The sequence below is a fragment of the Pleuronectes platessa genome, chromosome 14 (assembly GCF_947347685.1).
Source record: "Pleuronectes platessa chromosome 14, fPlePla1.1, whole genome shotgun sequence".
Lineage (NCBI taxonomy): Eukaryota > Metazoa > Chordata > Actinopteri > Pleuronectiformes > Pleuronectidae > Pleuronectes > Pleuronectes platessa.
The window spans coordinates 10,574,163-10,594,302 of NC_070639.1; the positions used below are offsets into that span (position 1 = coordinate 10,574,163).

The 20,140-nt window shown below is 39.5% G+C and overlaps 1 protein-coding gene and 1 pseudogene across 1 annotated transcript in view; both read left to right on the top strand.

The window, feature by feature from the left end:
• The window catches only part of LOC128456483 (nectin-4), a 54,809-nt gene that overhangs the window by 25,141 nt on the left and 9,528 nt on the right, over nt 1-20,140 (top strand). The gene's annotated exons all lie outside the window — the stretch shown is intronic.
• Nucleotides 77-18,570, top strand: LOC128456487 (nectin-4-like; annotated as a pseudogene).

A 20,140-nucleotide genomic window follows, 5' to 3' on the forward strand; every position in this document is an offset into this window, starting at 1 on the left:
GTCTGATGGTAAGAAGAAGAGGAACCGGAAAAGAAAGAGTAAGAAGAAAAATAGAGGCGGAGCAAAGTAAAAAAGTAAACAAACCATAGGTGGATCTTTTATGATCGGCCAAGCCCTTGTGTTGTCGTTCCAGCCTCAGGCATCGTCTTCTCTCCCCGTTGGTCTTCTGTATCATCGAGTTCAGAAATGAATGGATAAACGGAGAAACTCAACAACATGTGGCTAATGTTATTGTTCATCCTGAACGCGAACACACAGACAAACGGTGAGATGCTCCTCCTCTTTAACTGTCACCTTTAATTACCTGTACTGAAGCAGGGAGCACGAGGAGAGAGGGGACAAAGGCTCCATGACAACACGTCATGATAATAGGCTAGTTAAGCTAATGATAATAATACTAATACTAACTAACTAATACTTGTAATAACGTTAGTTGACAGAACAATAATATTGACATGCACACAGGTAAAGTTTTCTGTAAGGATCATACGTCCTGAGGAAAGACTGTTACTCACAGGAGGGAAAGACAAAAATCATTTGTATTGAAAATAGAGTCGCTGAAATAATATAATAATCGTAGAGAAAAGCTTGTTTGTGCTTTCCACATCGTATTCAGCTCTGATGATCATATTTATATTTGTATGATATCTGTATTTACTTCTATCTGTTCTGATGATGAGAATTATATTCATTATATTTGTAGTTTCAGGATCAATAATGGTACAGATAATTAATAAAGGTGAAGTGTAAAGTTGTCACTACATTTGCATAATCAAATGTTACACTGAATTTTGGAATGTATATAGTTTTCAGTACTGCAATTGACTTTTTGTTTAAATATTAGGTGCTTTCTACATTTTTTCCACTAATTTCACCGCTGAGCACCTGTTTCTTCTCGTCCAACACATTTCATTGTACTGTTGCCCACGTGCTAACTTGCACATGAAAAATACAATTTTTCGAAACTACAAATGAAAACGGAAACGGATAGTGGCGACTATAAAAAAAAAACTGTACAAAGGAGGTCAAATAAGCATCTCATCCTCAGCAGCTACTCATTTTGATCTTCAGACAGTTTAACAAGCTTTCAGCCAATCAGAGTGAGGTGTCTGGTAAAAGGGTGTTTCCAAGTGCTGTAGCTGCAGGAGAAAAACTGTAACCGCTTTGTGTTCAGACCAGCATGCAATACGTTATGTTAACACTGCACAGAGACACAGGAAATCAAACACACACCAATCACCAGGCATATACTAAAGGCATGGTGACTCCTATTTAACAACTCACAGTGCCTAATTATAATAATCCCTGCTATGCCCTCTGGTTTTCACAGCCAATATATTTTAATTGAGTTCTTTCATTCAGTAAAGAGGATGAAGAGAACAAACCAGCTAAGTTGCTTTAGAACAATTCAACCTGTTAGCTGCCACGTAGCGCAGATGTAAGAAACAAAGCATGGCTGCCAGAGCGTCCAATCATATGTTTTAGGATTTCTTTCATGTGGCTTTTTAAGTCTGTTTGAGCTTTAAAATAGACTGATAGGTTTAATTCCTTTTACAGCTCTGCAGGTGATTGGAGGAAACAGGACTGTGGTGCAAGGACGTACAGTTACAATCAATTGCGAACTTTTTGACACCACAGAGACTGTCAACCAGATTTCATGGCAGAGGACGACCAGAATTAAAGGAAATAAGGATTTCTTGACGATTCTTGAAGCAAATGGACCACCGTATTTCAATGGACGTGATGATCGAATTAAGTTTATTGGGAGCTTCAATGAGCTTAATGGATCCATTCAGATATCCAATGTCTCATTGCTGGATGAAGGCATCTACACTTGCATTTTCACTTAGTTCCCAAGCAGGAGTTACAAAACACATATACATCTGGATGTGCTCGGTAAAATTTTAATTTGGTTTAAAAATCTTTTGTGTGAATGAGAGAAGATTCCCTTCTTGGGCATGTTAACCTTTTGTGTCTGATAACTCTTTCAGTGCCTCCTGTCATACGTGTGAAGGATAACCTTCCTACTTTGGCTGATAAGGAAGTTTGCATTGCCACCTGCACGGCTGCTTATTCTAAGCCTCCGGCAAACGTGAGCTGGCTCACAGGTAGCTTAGCAGACAACTTGAGGTCAACAGCCAACTCCACGCATCATGATGATGGTAAGACTACCACAGTCAGCTACCTGTTTGGAATACCTGCCATGGAAATCGACCAACAGGTGGTCCACTGTGTCGTCACCAGTCCAGCCCTGTCGAAAGAGGCAAAGATCCCCTTTACTATACAAGTTTACTGTGAGTATACAATCACTCCTCTACCTCAGTTTCTGATGAGGCTTATTTCTCATTCACAACATCAATTATTTTTGAAAGATTACAGTTTTCCTAATGGTTAATTATTTTGAAGTTCCTGCACACTCAAAGGTGTTTTCGAGCGCTGCTCTCGTGTTGAAGGTGGTTGAATTTGTGCTGTGGATTACAGGACCCCTTGCATCCCATTAATAAACACTGTTGCCTGTTTTTAAATCATAATCACACGTTTTTTTGCAGAACATCATGGTGTTGCAGTGAAGTTGACCTTTGATGTTTTGGATATAAAATATAATCCCTCCATCATTTTATCCATAATGCATTATAATTTTTTGGATAGTTTGCTCCTTCTACACTTTCTCTACTCGCCATACGGCATTTCCTCTTTAGCAGGCGAATTCTGTCGTTTCCCGATGACATTAGTTTCGTCTATGATTTCTTTTTGGAATGGCGCTGGTGCCACACTGCTGAGTTAAAATGATTCACTTTTTCATGGATTGATTACAAATCCTTAGAGAGCATTTGGAAGTGCTTAAGTACAGAGTACAGAACTCGGCAGCTGAGGATGAACATAGATAGCGTCTCCTAATGAGGCATTCGGTGCCATTTTTTCCTTGAACATCTTTCGTCACATAAGAACAAGAACAGACGTGAGAAATACGGGCCTTAAAAATGTTTTAATGAAAGCCTTTTGGATATACATTTATCAATTACAGCACTCAAATGAACAGTTTAATAACAGTTAGGAGGCTAAGCTTATCCTTTATTTGTCCCACAATAGTATAATCAATGAGTTATCATAGTTTAGCGAGATCATGAATGACACAATGGACCCTAAGCTGTGCCAAGTTGCAACCAAAAAAAACTGTTTTTCAAGTTTGATGATCCAAAACATTAAAATAAAAAGCCCATAGTAAGCAAGATAACCCTGTGCACAGTGGGATGGAGATCCACAAGTGCTTTTTAATATTTTTTCATATAAGACATAACACAGCTGGTTCTCCTTTGGTTTCTTGCAGTTGCGCCTATGGAAGTGAAAATTGGTGCAAATCCCAAAGAAGACTCATTTCAATGTGTGACTGATTCCAACCCCAAAGCAGAATTTAACTGGACCAGGTACAGTAATAAGAATCAGTCCATTTCAGTGGAAAATGTCTTAGCCCAACAAGAATATATTTATTTCATTTATCATATGAATTTGAATGTATTTTGTGTAACTGAAGTTACGTGAATAATCACAATTGCAACGAATCATTTCTAAATGCGGAGCATCTTACTCTGACATTTGTGTTCACTGTTCAAATTTAAGGAAATAATTCCAATTACATTTAGACCTGTATTATCCGTAGATATAAACAACAAATTCTTTAAAAACCCGAGCTCTATTGAGATCGACCACCTCGTCGATAGCTCTTTACACTCATTACAATTAACATTAGACTCCATAGCGCCTCTTAAAAAGAAAAATGTCAAACATAGTAAATTAGCTCCGTGGTATAATTCCCAGACAAATGAGTTAAAACAATTATCAAGGAAACTAGAGAGGAAGTGGTGCCCCAGCAACCATGTTGAAAATCTCTGGATGAATAGTGTTAAAGTTTATAAGAAGGCCCTCCACAAAGCAAGAGCTGTCTACTATTCAAAACTAATAGAAGAAAACAAAAACAACCCTAGGTTTCACTTCAGCACTGTAGCCAGGCTGACAGAGAGTCATACCTCCACCGAACCAAGTATTCCTCGATCCCTAAATACTAATATCTTTATGACATTTTTTTTTCTTCTTTTTTTTCACTTTATTTATTGGTTTTCACAATTGACCATGAAATCTCATACATACAGACGTATATGAACAAATCCCCCCCCCCCCACCCCAGGGGACAAACAGAAAAGAAAAATTAAATAATAGTAATAAAAAAATATATATATATATATTTACAGTTATAGGTATGTAATAAAAGGTTGCCATATCCTGCTGAAGTTATCATTAGGACGTCGCAGAGCCAGTCTGATCTTTTCTAGCTTCAAGAGTTGCAGCGTATCTCTAACCCAATGTTTATAGGAGGGCGGGGCAGCCTGTTTCCAATTAAGTAAAATTAGTCTTCTCGCTAAGAGGGTGACAAAAGCAATGCGATCAGATTGTGCCCTAGGAAGATGGTCATCCTCACATTGGATACCAAATATAGCCGTGAGCGGGTTCGGCTTTATTGGCCTTTTAAATATCTTGGATAGGGCATCAAATATAGAGGACCAGTAACCCGAGAGTCTCGGACAAGACCAGAACGAATGAGCTAATGTTGCAGGTGAAAAATTGCATCTGTTACATGAATCATCAATTGTTGGATACATCTTTGCGATTCTAGCTTTAGACAAGTGCAGTCTGTGTGCTACTTTGAATTGAATTAGGCCATGTCTGGCACAGATTGATGAGGAGTGTATCCTTGTAAATATATCTGACCATTCAGTATCTGTGATTTGTAAATTCAGATCAGCCTGCCATGCTTCTCTCAATGCATCAAGAGATGCCGTCTGTAAAGATGAGAGTTTCATATACATAATGGATATTATACCTTTATTAGATGGAGCTGTTGGGAATAGAGTATCCATGGGCTGTTGTTCAGGGATTGCGGGAAATTATCTAGTTTGGTTACGAATCCAATCTCGGACCTGTAGAAATCTTAAAAAATTTGATTTTGGTAAATCAAATTTAGCTCTGAGCTGGTCAAATGAAGCAAAAATACCTGCTATGTACAGATCTTTAAATGAGACAATACCTTTCCCACGCCAGACTAAGAAAGAGTCATGCTCAAGTGAGGGGGGAAACTGATGATTTGCCACAATTGGGGCACAAAGCGAGCTAGCCTGCCAACCGAAGTGTTTTCGCACCTGAGCCCATATATGCAGAGAATGATAGACAAGGGCGGCAGTAGAAGCACGGCATGGTGTGATAGGCATTGCTGAATACAACAAGGCTGGGAGGGATAATGGGAGGCTCGCATCAGCCTCCATTTGGACCCAGGCAGGGGCTTCGTTGTTAGCATAGGTTTGAAGCCAATAAGCCAAGGCTCTCAGGTTACCTGCCCAATAGTATAATTGGAAATGAGGCAAAGCCATCCCACCCATCGATTTGGGTCTTTGTAAAAATTCCCTACGGATACGAGGTGGTTTCTTATTCCAAATGAAGTCAGAGATGATCTTATTGAGGTGTGAAAAAAAAGATTTGTTGATAAAGATTGGTATAGTTTGGAACAGGTATAAGAATTTGGGTAATATGTTCATTTTTATTAGGTTAATTCTGCCAGCTAATGAGATAGGAAGAGAAGACCATTTGTCGAAGGCCATCTTGGTGTGTTCTAAAAGAGGAGTAAAATTAAGTTTAAAGAGATCTGAGATTTTCCGAGTTACAACTATACCCAAGTATGTGAATTTGTCAGTAGTCACCTTAAAAGGATAGGAATTAAAAGAGAGAGATTGTGCAGCAGAGTTGACAGGAAAAAGCTCGCTTTTTGAAGCATTAATCTTATACCCAGAAAGCTCGGTAAAACGATCCAGTGTAGTCATAATGTGCGATAAAGTATTCTGGGGATCGCTAATATATAACAGTAAATCATCAGCATATAATTATAGCTTATGTTCTTTTCCACTCCTTAATATGCCGCGAATCTCGGGTGAGGAGCGCAGTGATGCTGCGAGAGGCTCGATAGCTATCGCGAATAAGAGGGGGGATAATGGGCATCCTTGTCTCGTGCCACGTTGCAACGGAAAAAAATCTTTATGACCTTTTTTAATGATAAAATTCTAACTATTAGAAATAAAATCAACCATCTCTTGCCCTCAATTGGCACTAATACCCTACCAACAACAGCAATCTCAGAAACGGCTGAAAATCCCTCCCATTACTTAGACAGCTTCTCTCTGATCACCCTTGATCAGTTTACCAAAATAATCTCAGGTTCTAAACCAACAACCTGTATCTTAGATCCGATTCCAATAAAGTTACTTAAAGAAATTCTGCCCCTAATTGATATTTCGTTACTTAATACAATTAATATGTCATTATCATCAGGTTATGTACCACAGTCTTTTAAAATAGCTGTAATCAAACCCCTTCTCAAAAAAACCACCCTAGACCCATAGGTTTAGTCAAATTACAGACCAATATCTAATCTCCCCTTCATGTCTAAAATCTTAGAAAAAGTTGTAGTCAATCAGCTGTGTAAGTTTCTCCAGGAAAATAATATATATGAAGACTTTCAGTCTGGGTTCAGAGCCAATCATAGCACAGAGACAGCCTTAGCAAAAGTCACTAATGCCTTTCTAATAGCTTCAGATCAGGGACTTGTGTCTGTCCTCGTTCTGTTAGATCTCAGTGCAGCATTCGACACACAATTGACCATCACATTTTATTACAAAGACTATAACAGTTAATTAACATTAATGGAACTGCCCTTACCTGGTTTAAATCTTATTTTTCTGATCGCTCTCAATTCGTGCAAATTAATGATGAGTCATCTGTGCGCACCAAAGTTAACCATGGTGTTCCACTGGGCTCTGTGCTTGGCCTAATTTTATTCTCATTATATATGCTTTCACTAGGAAACATAATCAATTTCCACTGCTATGCGGTTCACACACAGTTCTACTTGTCATTAAAACCTGAACAAAGTAATCAAAGTAAACTTCGAGCATCGAGTCTCAAGGACATAAAAACCTGGATGACTCGCAATTTTCTCCTATTAAACTCAGATAAAACAGAGGTTATAATACTTGGCCCTAAACACCTTAGAGTTACATTATCTCAAGATATACACTATCGTTCAAAAGTTTGGGTTCACCCAGACAATTTTGAGTTTTCCATGAAAACTCACACTTTTATTTATCAAATGAGTTGCAAAATGAATAGAAAATACAGTCAAGACATTGACAAGGTTAGAAATAATGATTTTAATTTGAAATATTAATTTTGTTCTTCAAACTTAGCTTTCGTCAAAGAATGCTCCCACAACAACTCAATGGGTTTTAGATCTGGTGACTACGCTGGCCACTCCATTACAGACAGCATACCTGCTGTCTGCTTCTTTCCTCCTGTTGTAGGAGGAAATTGGCTCCAATCAAGCGCTGTCCACAGGGTATGGCATGGCGTTGCAAAATGGAGTGATAGCCTTCCTTATTTAAAATCCCTTTTACCTTGTACAAATCTCCCACTTTACCAGCACCAAAGCAGCCCCAGACCATCACATGACCTCCACCATGCTGGACAGATGGCGTCAGGACTCTTCCAGCATCTTTTCACCTGTTCTGCGTCTCACAAATGTTCTTCTGTGTGATCGAAACACCTCAAACTTTGATTCGTCTGTCCATAACACTTTTTTCCAATCTGCCTCTGTCTATGTCTGTGTTCCTTGACCATATCAATCTTTTATTTTTATTGGCCAGTCTCAGATATGGCTTTTTCTTTGCCACTCTGCCTAGAAGGCCAGCATCCCGGAGTCGCCTCTTTGCTGTAAACGTTGACACTGGCGTTTTGCGGGTACCATTTAAAGAAGCTGCCAGTTGAGGACCTGTGAGGTGTCAATTTATCTTACTAGAGACTCTAATATACTTCTCTTCTTGCTGAGTTGTGCACCGGGGCCTCCCACTTCTCTTTCTACTCTGGTTAGAGCCCGTTTGTGCTGTTCTCTGAAAGGAGTAGTACACACCTTTGTAGGAAATGTTCTGTTTCTTCGCAATTTCTCGCATTGAATAGCCTTCATTTCTAAGAACAAGAAAAGACTGGCGAGTTTCACATGAAAGTTCTCATTTTCTGGCCATTTTTAGAGTATAATGGAACCCACAAATGTGATGCTCCAGATACTCAACTAGCTCAAAGGAAGGCCAGTTTTATAGCTCCTCTCAGCAGCTAAACAGTTTTCAGCTGTGCTAACATAATTGCACAAGGGTTTTTCAAGGGTTTTCTAATCGTCAATTAGTCTTCTAAGGCGATTAGCAAACCCAATGTACCATTAGAACACTGGAGTGATAGTTGCTGGAAATGGGCCTCTACACACCTATGTAGATATTTCATTAAAAACCAGACGTTTCCACCTAGAATAGTCATTAACCACATCAACAATGTACAGAGTGTATTTCTAATGAATTTAATGTTATTTTCATTGAAACAAACAGTGCTTTTCTTTGAAAAATAAGGAAATTTCTAAGTGACCCCAAACTTTTGAACGGTAGTGTAGCTGCGCTAGACGACATTGCCCTTGCTTCCAATGAAACAGTCAGGAACTTGGGAGTGATCTTTGATCCTGATTTGTCCTTTAATTCACACCTAAAACAAATTTCTAGGACAGCCTTTTTCCACTTGCGTAATATCTCAAAAATTAGACATGTTACATCGAGACTGGACTATTGTAATTCATTACCAACAGGCTCCAGATCCGAAAGTATAATGACCTGTATAACCCGTCACTGACTGGCAGATTTGTCCGCCAGAAAAAGGCTATGAGGAGCAGCAGTGGCTATGTAAAGAAACAGTCGACGAAGAAGAAAGAAGGCGTCTCTAAGGTCGTCTTCGACAAAACACGTTACTCCGCCGAGTGTTCTGGCGGGGAATTGCTTTGTAACACGCGCAACGGTTTGAGAAGCATGAATGACAAAGAGTCCTTCGACACAGCTGCGTGAAAAGCCGCAGACGCAGTTGCAGCACGTGTCCTGATGAGAACCAAGAAAAGAGAGAACATTTCTCCAGTATTAGCATCGCTACACTGGCTTCCGGTAAATCTAGAGTAGAATTAAAAATTCTCCTCCTCACTTTCAAGGCCCTGAATAATATGGCGCCATTTTACCTTAAAGAACTGTTAGTACCCTATCAACCCACTAGAGCACTTCGCTCCCAGAATTCAGGCTTACTTGTCGTCCCTTAAGTCTCTTAAAGTACAGTAGGAGCCTGAGCTTTTAGCCATCAAGCCCCTCTCCTGTGGAATAATCTACCACTTTCAGTTCGGGAGGCAGACACCATCTGTTTGTTGTTCGTTCCTTCCTTTTTGATAAAGCTTATAGCTGGAGCTAATTAGTGCGGCAGAACGTTACTTTTCCTATGTTCTAAAATAGGAAGCGTTTAGTTTAAAAGGGCATAGAGGTATTGATGGCTGATCTACTGAGTGGGCCACATGGTTTTCATGGTACTACAATACAAACCAATAGCCAGTCAGATTTTTATATAATGGTGGATCCAGTATGGCGGATTTTATATCGTGCGGGCTGATCGCAGTGGTAATGGCGGATCCTGTGTCGCCTTGGCATCATATAATGGTGGTGGACCACGACCGAGGTCAGCGGCTGATGATGGATCCTAATAAGCGGCAGTGGACAATGACTGTGGACTATAGTGGATCCGATCTGGATGGCGGATCATAATCTTGCTGGCTGCTGACCATAGACTATGATTGCAGCAGGACTGCTTGACATATAGTATTGAAGTTATCCTTCAAAATGTTTACCCTCATCAATGCTGCTAAAAACTTTAATCTCGATGATGTTTTCCTACACCTGACATCTACTGCACTTCTGTCCGTCCTGGGAGAGGGATCCCTCACACATGTGGCTCTCTGTGAGGTTTCTACGTATTTTTACCCTGTTAAACGGGTTTTTAGTAGTTTTTCCTTACTCTTGTTGAGGGTTAAGGACAGAGGATGTCACACCATGCTCAAGTCCTATGAGACGAATTCTGATTTGTGAATATGGGCTATACAGATAAAATTTGATTGATTGGGCGGCGTGGCCTAGGGGGTAGAGTGGGCATTCTCCAACATGAAGGTTGCCGGTTCAATCCTCACTCTTCCCCATCTGCATGGCGAAGTGTCCTTGGCAAGATACTGAACCGCTAAATGGCCCCTCATAAATGTTGAGTGTACTAAAAATGTAAGTCGCTTTGGACAAAAGCGTCAGCTAAAATGACATGTAATGTAATGTAACATGTAATGATTGCTTGACATGAGTCCAGTGCATGTCTGAAAGCAGCTATACAGACACAGGCACTTATAGTCACACTGGATTAAATATCATTTTACTTCACCATCAGAAATGACATAATTTGCATACAGAGTGAATACGTGAGTGTAGCGACTTTGTGAAAACAAACGTGTCACTGAGGGGCTGAGTTAGGGCCTAATCATTTGAATGACGCACTGATCCAAAAATCACTGCAATCTGTTAAAATACGTTTAAACTTCAATTAAAGAAAAAGAAGATCATCTTATTGAAGCATGCACTTACGGAAAGTAGCGGGTTGCATGTCAAAGTTTTAGCGGTCAACAAAAAATACAGCGTCCCCACTCACCCTCTCTCCGTCCTACAGAGGTGCACAGGTGCTTATATAAACTATAACCCCGCCCCTATCCTTATGACCTATTTCCTTCCAAATTAATATGATCACAAGTAAACAATAAAGAATACAAATAATATTCCCAAAATACAAATACAAAACATCTTATATCATAACCAACATAAGACTAAAGACTTTTTACTTATTTATGGCTCCAGCAGTTAGATATAATTACAAGTCACAGGAAAAGCTTTCAGGATGTATTTTAATAGAAGGTGTGAACAGTGCTTAAAACTTGTAATTATGACTTATAAACTACTTGAAATTCTAGAGACAGCTAGAATCTAAAGTTATCATCTGGTCAGTTGCACATCTCTACAGCGTGACACATGTTGTGTCTCTACAGCAGTCGTCACTTGGCTCCATGTATGATACTCATTCTTGTTTTCTCTGCCTCAGAGTTGGCAAAGCGTGGTCTCAGTCTGGTGTCAGAGTAGAGGGTGGAACGCTGCAGTTTCTGACCAGGAGCTCTGACCTGAATGGCCTCTACCAGTGTAAGGCATTTAACTCACATGGAAGAAGCATTGTTTACATCTTTAGATCTGTGATTTCAGGTGAGGTCTAGTTTTGCATTCTGTGTTTGAATCTGTTATGAATGTTGCCATCTTTTCTGAGTGTGTGTCTGCCAGTGTGTCTCCTAATTTAAAAAAAAAAGCGATTGGAATCAAAAAAATTATTTCTCCCCTGAATTAATGATAAAGTTGGACATCAGGACTGCTGCAGGTATTTAGTCAGGATTCCTCTCATTCGCCTTATGTCTAGGTTTTTCTACAAGGGATAGTTCACCCAAAATAATAAAACAACCTCCAAACTGCTTGTGTGCTGTCATCCAAGTGTCCGCAATCGCCGACTTCAAATCATTTACACCATGTTTTTAAGCCCTAAAGTCCACCGGAAAAAGCTATTGAGCGTTAGCACGTCCGACGGTCTGTGAATGCACCTTTTAGAAAGATACCAGCTGATATTTAGGCTTAAAACTGTAAATTACATTGTTTCGAGACGAATTCGAGTGTTGGGGCTTGGGGACACCTGGAAATGTAAATTGTTTGTGTGTGTGTATTTGTACTTCATCACCAAGTTGCAGTGCACGCTGAAACACTACAGAGCTCAACATGTACCAATCAGTCACTAAATCCCTGACCACAGTGACAAGTTTTAGGGAGATAAGCTGACAGTATTTCCTCTAACTGTGTTCTTCCTTCTTCTTTGTTTTTTTCTCCCTACAGAATCCTGCATTGTTTGTTGGATCTTATTTGCTCTTCTGATCGTCCTTATCGTAGCAGCAGCAGCGTGGTGTCTTTATAAATCTGACAAACTTCCATTTTTAGGTTCAAGGTACCAAGTTTAGTAATACTGTATTTTATATCTAATTATTGTATCTCCTATTAACTGATGTTTGATTGTTTAGGAGAGTCCCGGTCACACGTGGGGAGGCGGAGGTGATAAATCCTGACGAGGCGACTTTATGAGTACTGGCTTCGAGACGCAGAATAAACGGTAATACAGGCAGAGATAGAAGAAACGTGTCATATTTAATTTGCTGCAATACTATTTGGCTCCTAAGTTTCCCTCAAATATAAATTTACAACATTAATTATTAATAAAACTATTTCTCATGCAGTTATTAGGGGTATTTTATGATAACAATACATTTCATAATAGCTGTTGCTTTGAAAATTCATGATATTTTCTTTCTTACATTTTGTGTCTTAGGGAGCATGACACCACCTCTGCTACACACATGTTAATCGTGTGAACTGGTGCAACAGCTCAGGTGCATCAGTTAAACCTTGGGGGTCGGGACCCCTGCTTTTCAAAGTGGGGGTCCCGACCCCCAAGGGTATGCCAAGGGAGTCACGGAAACTGTCAGGGAAATGTTGCAATAAACATAGAATTATTATTATTATTTAATTAAATATGTTTTTATACTGGCTTTTATGTATACACACACACTCCAGTTTTTATATATATATATATATATATATATATATATATGTGTGCTTATGGTTGATATTACTGTACAGAAAGGACAAGATGTTTTTAATATAAAAAAGTTATTAATAAAAATGAGGAAACTATATTAAGAAGTTGTATATTTGATATTTGCCATCATGTCGCACGTAATTTTAAATTAGTTTGCAACTGGGGGTCCCGGCCAGAGGCTTATGCTATATGGGGTTCCTAAGCATGGAAAAGTTTGGGAACCCCTGAGTCCAAGGGATAGTTGACACAAAAATTGAAATTAACTCCCTCGATAGAGGGGTGAGTGAAGTGTTCACAAAACATTTTTGGAGTGCCAGTAGTTTGTAGAGGATCATGCAGCACGTTCACATATACACACGAAACTAAGATACACTAGAAAAATCTGAGGAATATCTATACGTACACTCTAGTTATTTTGTTTATTTTTTCCTTGACACATCTGATATGATAAGAAACTGAGTTATATGATTATATGGTATCAAAAAACTAAATCTATATGGAAACTGACTCTAACCTGGTTCTAAAATAATCAAGAAACATCATAATCATTATCAATAACAAACATCAAATCATAGAAGAAAAATCGACGAGTCTGCAACCCTGGTACCTTGCATACATACAGAATCACTGGCGATGAGGCCACAATAGGTAGCCACTGCTGTTTTGTGGAAAGGAAACAAAAAAAAAAAAGTTCTTTCCCTGTAATGGAGCAAGCGTCCAAAATGAAAAAAATATGGAAGGAAATCAGGTCAAACAAAATCATTTTCTCATTAACCATTATCAAAATGTAACACACTGTATTGATTGGCAAAAGTAACTCATATTAAAATGTAATAAAACGTTAAATGTCAACATAAAGTATATCTAAGGTTGAAAATATCATAGGCCTTTAACATGGTGTGACATCTTCTGCCCTTAACCCTCATAAAGCGTAAGGAAGAAAACTACTCAAAAAACCCTTTTCACAGGGTGAAAAATAAGTAGAAACCTTAGAGAGAGCCACATGTGAGGGATTCCTCACCCAGGACGGACAGAAGTGGTATGTATATATTATTAAGTATGTACAAACTTCATAAAGTAACACATCAACCTTAAAAATTCAGAGATTTAAATTAAGGCATCAGAAAATATGAAGTTGAAAGGATAATTGCAGTAGCTGTTTTTTGTCATAAGCAAGCTGGAGGGAGAAAATAACATAAAAATGAAAATGAAAATGAAAAATAAAAAGAGTAAAATAAAACTAAATTTGAGTATCGTCATCAGAATCATCTGTGCTGTCAGTGTCCAGGTAAGTAGTGATGTGGAATAGGTTACAGATCAAGGGGACCTGAATCACTTTTCTTGTGTCTAGTAAATTTGTATGTGCTGGACGGGTCTGAGAGGACACTGTAGGTAAAGAGGAGTTTGTTAGATCATCAGAAGCTTTTCTAGGAGGGTGTCTCGACAAAATAATTGGAAAAAAAATAATTAAGGAGATCATGGATAACACGAATAGTGAGCCTCTGAGGCTTTTGTCTCTGATCTTCTTAACTGGGAACAGTGGAGTGTGGACCGGTGCATCAGGGAAGGGGACATTTACACCAGCCTGCAAAAAAGATTCAGAAACAGGACGTATACCCTCCACTGCTTCTTGTCTGAGTGGATATTGTTGTTTACATGGTCTATAATCAGATTTTGGAGTGATTTTGACTGGATCACAGTTTCTGATGAGGCCCACATCAGATTTGTCCTTTACCTACAATGTTTCAGGCAGATCTGAAAGTAGAGGAGAAACATCAGAGGGGCTGGTCAACATCGCATAAGAATGAAGGTGATTTTCAGTCACAACAAATGAGCATGTGTCTGTCACATGTGAAGTGCAGTGCAATGAATCCGTGTGCATAACATCAGAAAAAAGGGTGATAAGAGAGTGTGACGTGGAGAGCAGATCAGTGGAGGCATTTATAGGAAGTTGCAACTGATATGCAAACAGCTGCTCATGTGTGGTCTGTGACATTGTGAAGGTGGGTGAAGAAGAATTGTGTGTAACCGTCACTCCATCAGGGGAGGATACTAAATTGAGGCCTAACACAATCATCAAATCTCTTCCTAATAGATTAACTGGCCAACAGGTAGACAACAGAAAATCATGTTCAAACCTTATGGGATGTTTGTCTAACTGAGCGGCGCATTTGAAAGAATATAAAGCGACCATTCAGCTCAGGAGATGTGGGCAAATCTGACATCCTAACCACAGAATAACCTGCACCAGAGTCGACCATTACATTAAGTTTGTGACCGTTAACTTGGAGTTAAGGCATTTTCTTAAAGGCATTACTATTGTACTTAACATAAGAACCACAAAGTTGTTTGTAATCTGGTGTGTGTGTGTGTGTGTGTGTGTGTGCGTGCGGTTAGTAATGCAAGCTGATACTTCTTTGCAGTGGCATGTATTTGTGTGTGTGCTGGAGCTTCTGTGTGTGTGTTTCCCTTCCCTTCTCTGATCCTCGGTGGGTAGGCTGGACGTCTCCTCCCCGTCTGCCCCCCCCTCACTTTCTGCAAAGTTCAGTCGGCAGTGAAAGTTCTTGTCTCCCCGTCCCTTCGCCGTTGGGGGCATTTCGTTGCCCAGTGTCCTTTTCCTCTGCAGATGAAACACTCATCTTTGGGAATGTTGGGTCGTCGAGAGAAGCTTCTCCCACGGCCACGCCCCCCTCTTCCTGGTTCAGTGAAGTTGGCTCTGCTAGCAGTGCTATCTTGTCTGCTTAGCCTTGACAGGGTGGACACAGCCTGCATCATAACGCTGTGTTGATTAAACAGGACAGTCAGACTTGTGAGGAAATCTCCTACGATTTCGTCTGGTTGTTGTTTGCACCCCGTTATTTTGGACATGTCACTTTTATTGGGGAAGGCGGTCCTCAGGGCGTTGAGGAGTGTGTTGAGAGCGTTGACGTATGTTGCATTACCCGCATCATCCCAGTCTGGTGGAGTCAGACGGAGATCTCCCCCACAGTGCGGACACATCTTTGCAAAGTCAGTGGGGCCTAAGGATGAGGAAGAGGTGGCGTCATGATTCAGTCCTCCCGCTGCCCCGTCTCCATAGACTGGGAGAGCGGTGGGTGGCGTCTGAGATGGGCCTGAGCGTTGATTGGTGGAGTCTGGTCTCTGCATCATGTGGAGGAGGGTTTTGTCGTTGGTGAGGAGAAGGCAGGCGTTGAGAAGAGGACTGCCACACCCTTTCAAAAGGAGAATACAGAGATCTATATGATTACTTTTCAACATTCTTTCCAACATTATCACTTTCCTTCTTGTCAACCTTAGACAGAAAACGACCTTTAAATTATCGTTTTCTGTCCCTACACTCTTTATTTATGTTATTTTTTGTTGCCCTTTTTTTTTTTTTTTTTTGATTCTTCCTCTTTCTCGAGGAGTTTCTCTCTTAAAAGTAAAAAAATTTAATGTCGACACTGAATGACCCGTTATGAGGAAAAGCAAAGTCTCTGGACCATACTGGAAGAAATGTCACACTATCCCATCCGTGCCTTGCAACCACAGAGTCCACAATAGGACCCTCTGGGCTTTGGGGTCCTTGACTTCCCTTGTTACCCATCCTATCTGGTCTATGAAATTGGCTTATCAACAATTTTCATAACCTTATTAATTAGCTGTGTGAAAAAGGACTCATCAACTATTTTCACAACACTCTAATTTAAGACGTGGACGTCTCCACGAATCCTTGTTTCTTTCTCCGGCAAAACAGGAAAAATGCCTTCAACTAGGATGATTGCCACAAGATGGGTCAGATTAACATTAATAATTCACAGTAATCCAGAGAGAATGACTAATACACCTGTTCCAAATAAAACCCTTTAAATGTATTATTTCTTATGTTTGATTTCGTATTTGAGAAATCATCTAAACAGTCGTGAAAATCAGAATTTCAACATCTCACCAGATTTAAGATGACCAAAGAGAGGTCTTTGGATCCCTGTGAAGAAGGTCCAGAACCCCAGTTTTTTCGGTCCTCTCTTCTCTTCAGTGTTGGAGGTAGAGGCAGAAGATTTTCTCTCCTGGGTGATCAGCCACCGAAGACTTCTCGGGTCCAGACGATCTTTCAAGGGATCCTGTTCGTGACGCCAAAATTGTGATGGAAATTCATCTTGAGATTTGAAATAATGAAATCAGACTGGAGTTGCCATTGAGTCTTTATAATAGTAATCTCTGCAGAGATACACAACAAGCACGGGTGCTCAGGATGGAACAACTGGCTGCGAAGGTGAAAAAGCCAGGACTTATACAAAGAGGCGTTTCATAAGACAGCATGAGAAAAAGAAGACATGCCAGAATTAATACAAAGAGGAGCTTCATAAAACTTAATATGAAAAAGATATGAAATCCTCCTCAGTGCTCATCTGCTGTGTCCGTCCGCTGTAGCAAACTCCCAGTTTGCTAAGGCCACAGTAGTGAGACACCTGGTCTGTTGAATTTTCCCTCACAGTATGTAAACAAACTGACTGAGAAATTTGAAAAGGAATCTTTAAAACATAAAGTGATAAAAGTATTAAATACACAAGTTCAAGCTATAAAACAAACATATAATTATACGTAAAATAAAATAATACAAAAGTGAAAGCCAGAGACATCAAAAATAAGTGTAACAGAATAATTATGTGTTTATACTTATAATGCCTGTCTTGAATAGAACTCAACTGAAGCTGAGTGAGAGTATTGTATTTACCTCAAGTGGTTACGAAGTTCACTGGATATTTTTTGGATCTGTCAGGACAAGGCAGTGTGGAACAAGCTTTCAATATGTTTCCAATCAATCAGTTGCTTGGTTGAGTACCTCAACTGAAGTAAGACTGAAGTCAACAGTGATGTTCTTTGTTACATCAATACAAAGAAGAGAAAAAAGGATAAGATGAAGTCTTTACAATTCTGTCGAATGATCTGAGAAAGAAATGCAACACCAGCTCCAAAATGCACCAACGCATGTTAGCTCGGTACAGAACAACCTCTCCCTCTCTTGCCAAATCAAGTATGAAGGTGTTCTCCATCTTAAGTTGGCATGCTAGCATTTGATATTTATCAGTATCATTATTTATACTTATGATATTTCACAATTTTTTACTCGTTAAACTTTCATTCTGGGGGGATTCTGTGGGTTGATACTTTTCATTCAGGTAAACCAGTAGGCCATTAAACACTAATATTAAAGGATTCATTATCTGGGCAGCTTTCAAATTTCTTAATAGTTTTGGTTTCAGATTTAGTCTTTAGTCATAATGTTTTTTATTCTTTTAACTTCTTTTTATTTTGCTAGCCTATTTATTCTTTCTTATTTATTAAGGCTTTATATCTTTATTTCATGATCAAACATTACTAATACGTCCTGGTTTTGAAACTAGATTGTTTGCACAGCAGTTTGTCGCTTAATCAAAAAAAAATACTGTGAACGAGAAAATGATGGAGAGGAGAAACATTTATTTTAGATGCACAAAAACTCTGTATTAGTGTGGACGACAGATGTAAACATAGCGGAAGGATGTTTTAATACAATCGTAGTAGTGTGGATGTAGCCTATGTTTATGTGTCCTGTAAGTTTAAAGTGAGGGGGATGGTAAACTACTGCTTCTTTTTTTTGTTTTCTTTAATCAGCAAAGTAACCAAATTTTTTCTATCTTTTTGCTTTTTAAAGACTGAAAACATTGATGCATAGTGTGCTCTGTTTGTTTGCCTACATGTTTTTAAGGAATCAAATATACCCTTTCAATGACGTGCTGAAATGTTTTTTGCATGTTCTGTGCCTTAACATTTAACACTGAACCCTTGCGTGTTTTAAAGTTACAGTATATCTCCTGTCAACTTTTGCACTAGTTGGGATAACTGTCATTTGCACTTATATTACAATAAAAGACGAGATAAGCATTACAAGGAATGTTTTACAGTGTGTTTACTCTACACCCACCGTCCTTGATGGTGAATATTACTTCAGGAAAATAGTTTTCCCTGTATCACATAGTATTTCATGGGTTAAGGGTTGCTAACTCTGATAAAGGGCAGAGTAAATAGCAGCTGTCACAAGCCAGTCTTGGGGAAACAAAAAGTCTTTGTTGGAACTCTGCATTTAAGTCGGGTGAATAGCCACTGTTCTGACACCAGAGGAAAAAATAGCATTTAGAATGAGTTTGTTTTTAACATGTGGATGTAGAGCAGTGGGTTTTTGATCACCACCACCGTCACATCTTTCACTACACACCAATTCACGTTTTCTTTTCTCGTCTGTCTGAATACAAAACACATGACCTTATGTGCACTGAAATGGTTAATGGTGTTTCTTCCTGTCTACACTGGTGGAGTTGCATTACTTGGATGGCTCAGGTTACCAACTTTGTTGAACTTTAGAATCACTTTTTATACCACAGGCTGTAAATAAAGATGGACACACAAGTTTCCATGTCCTCCCACAATCAAGAAATTAATAAATAAGAAATCTTTCCTATACAAGCCCTGTCATCTTGCACATTTGGAGCGAGAGTCTGAAACTAAACTTGTCAGAAACATTACACTTGAACAAACATCAGTGTGAAAGGAACTACCTGAAATGACAGAAGCCATCTTTGAGAGTAACTCATTTTGGTCAATGTCCCATTTAACAACATGGAGGAGACAGGATTTTGGACCTACACTGCAGCCGGCCAGGCATTGTTTTCATCTTTAGATCTATGATTTCAGTTAAGGTCTAGTTTTTGCATTCTGTGTTTGAATCTGTTATGAATGATGCCATCTTCTCTGAGTGTGTGTCTGTGTGTGTCTCTTAATTTAAGAAAGAAAGGATAGGAATCCAAAAATATATTACTCCACTAAAATAATAATAAAGTTGGACATCAGGACTGCTGCATGTATTTAGTCCTTGGCTGGGACACCTCCAGGTAAGGAGGGCCCCGGGCATAGTGCAAGTCAAGGTTCCCACTGTCATGCTACCTGCATAAATACACTTTCTTTTCTTGCAGAAGTCCTGTTGTCTTATTTTCTATGCACAATTCTGCCAGAAAATTAACCTTGACAAGACTGAACTACTTTTCCTCCCAGGGAAAGCCTCTCCCACCGACGACCTGACTATTAACTTTGACAACTCTGTTTTAACCCCCACTCAGACTGCTAGGAACCTGGGTGTGTCACTCAATAGCCAGCTCTCCCTTACTGCCAACATTAATGCAACAACACGGTCCTGTAGATTCATGCTGTACAACATCAGTAGAACATGTCCCCTTCTCACTGAGAATGCGGTTCTGGTCCAGGCTCTTGTCATCTCACGCCTAAACTACTGTAACTCCCTCCTGGCAGGTCTACTTGCTAGTGCCATTCGACCTTTGCAGCTCATCCTGAATGCAGCAGCTCGACTGGTCTTAAACCTAAATTCACTCACACTACTCTGCTCCTCCGCTCCCTTCACTGGTTAACAGTGGCTGCCCGCATCTTGTACAAAACATTAGTACTTGCG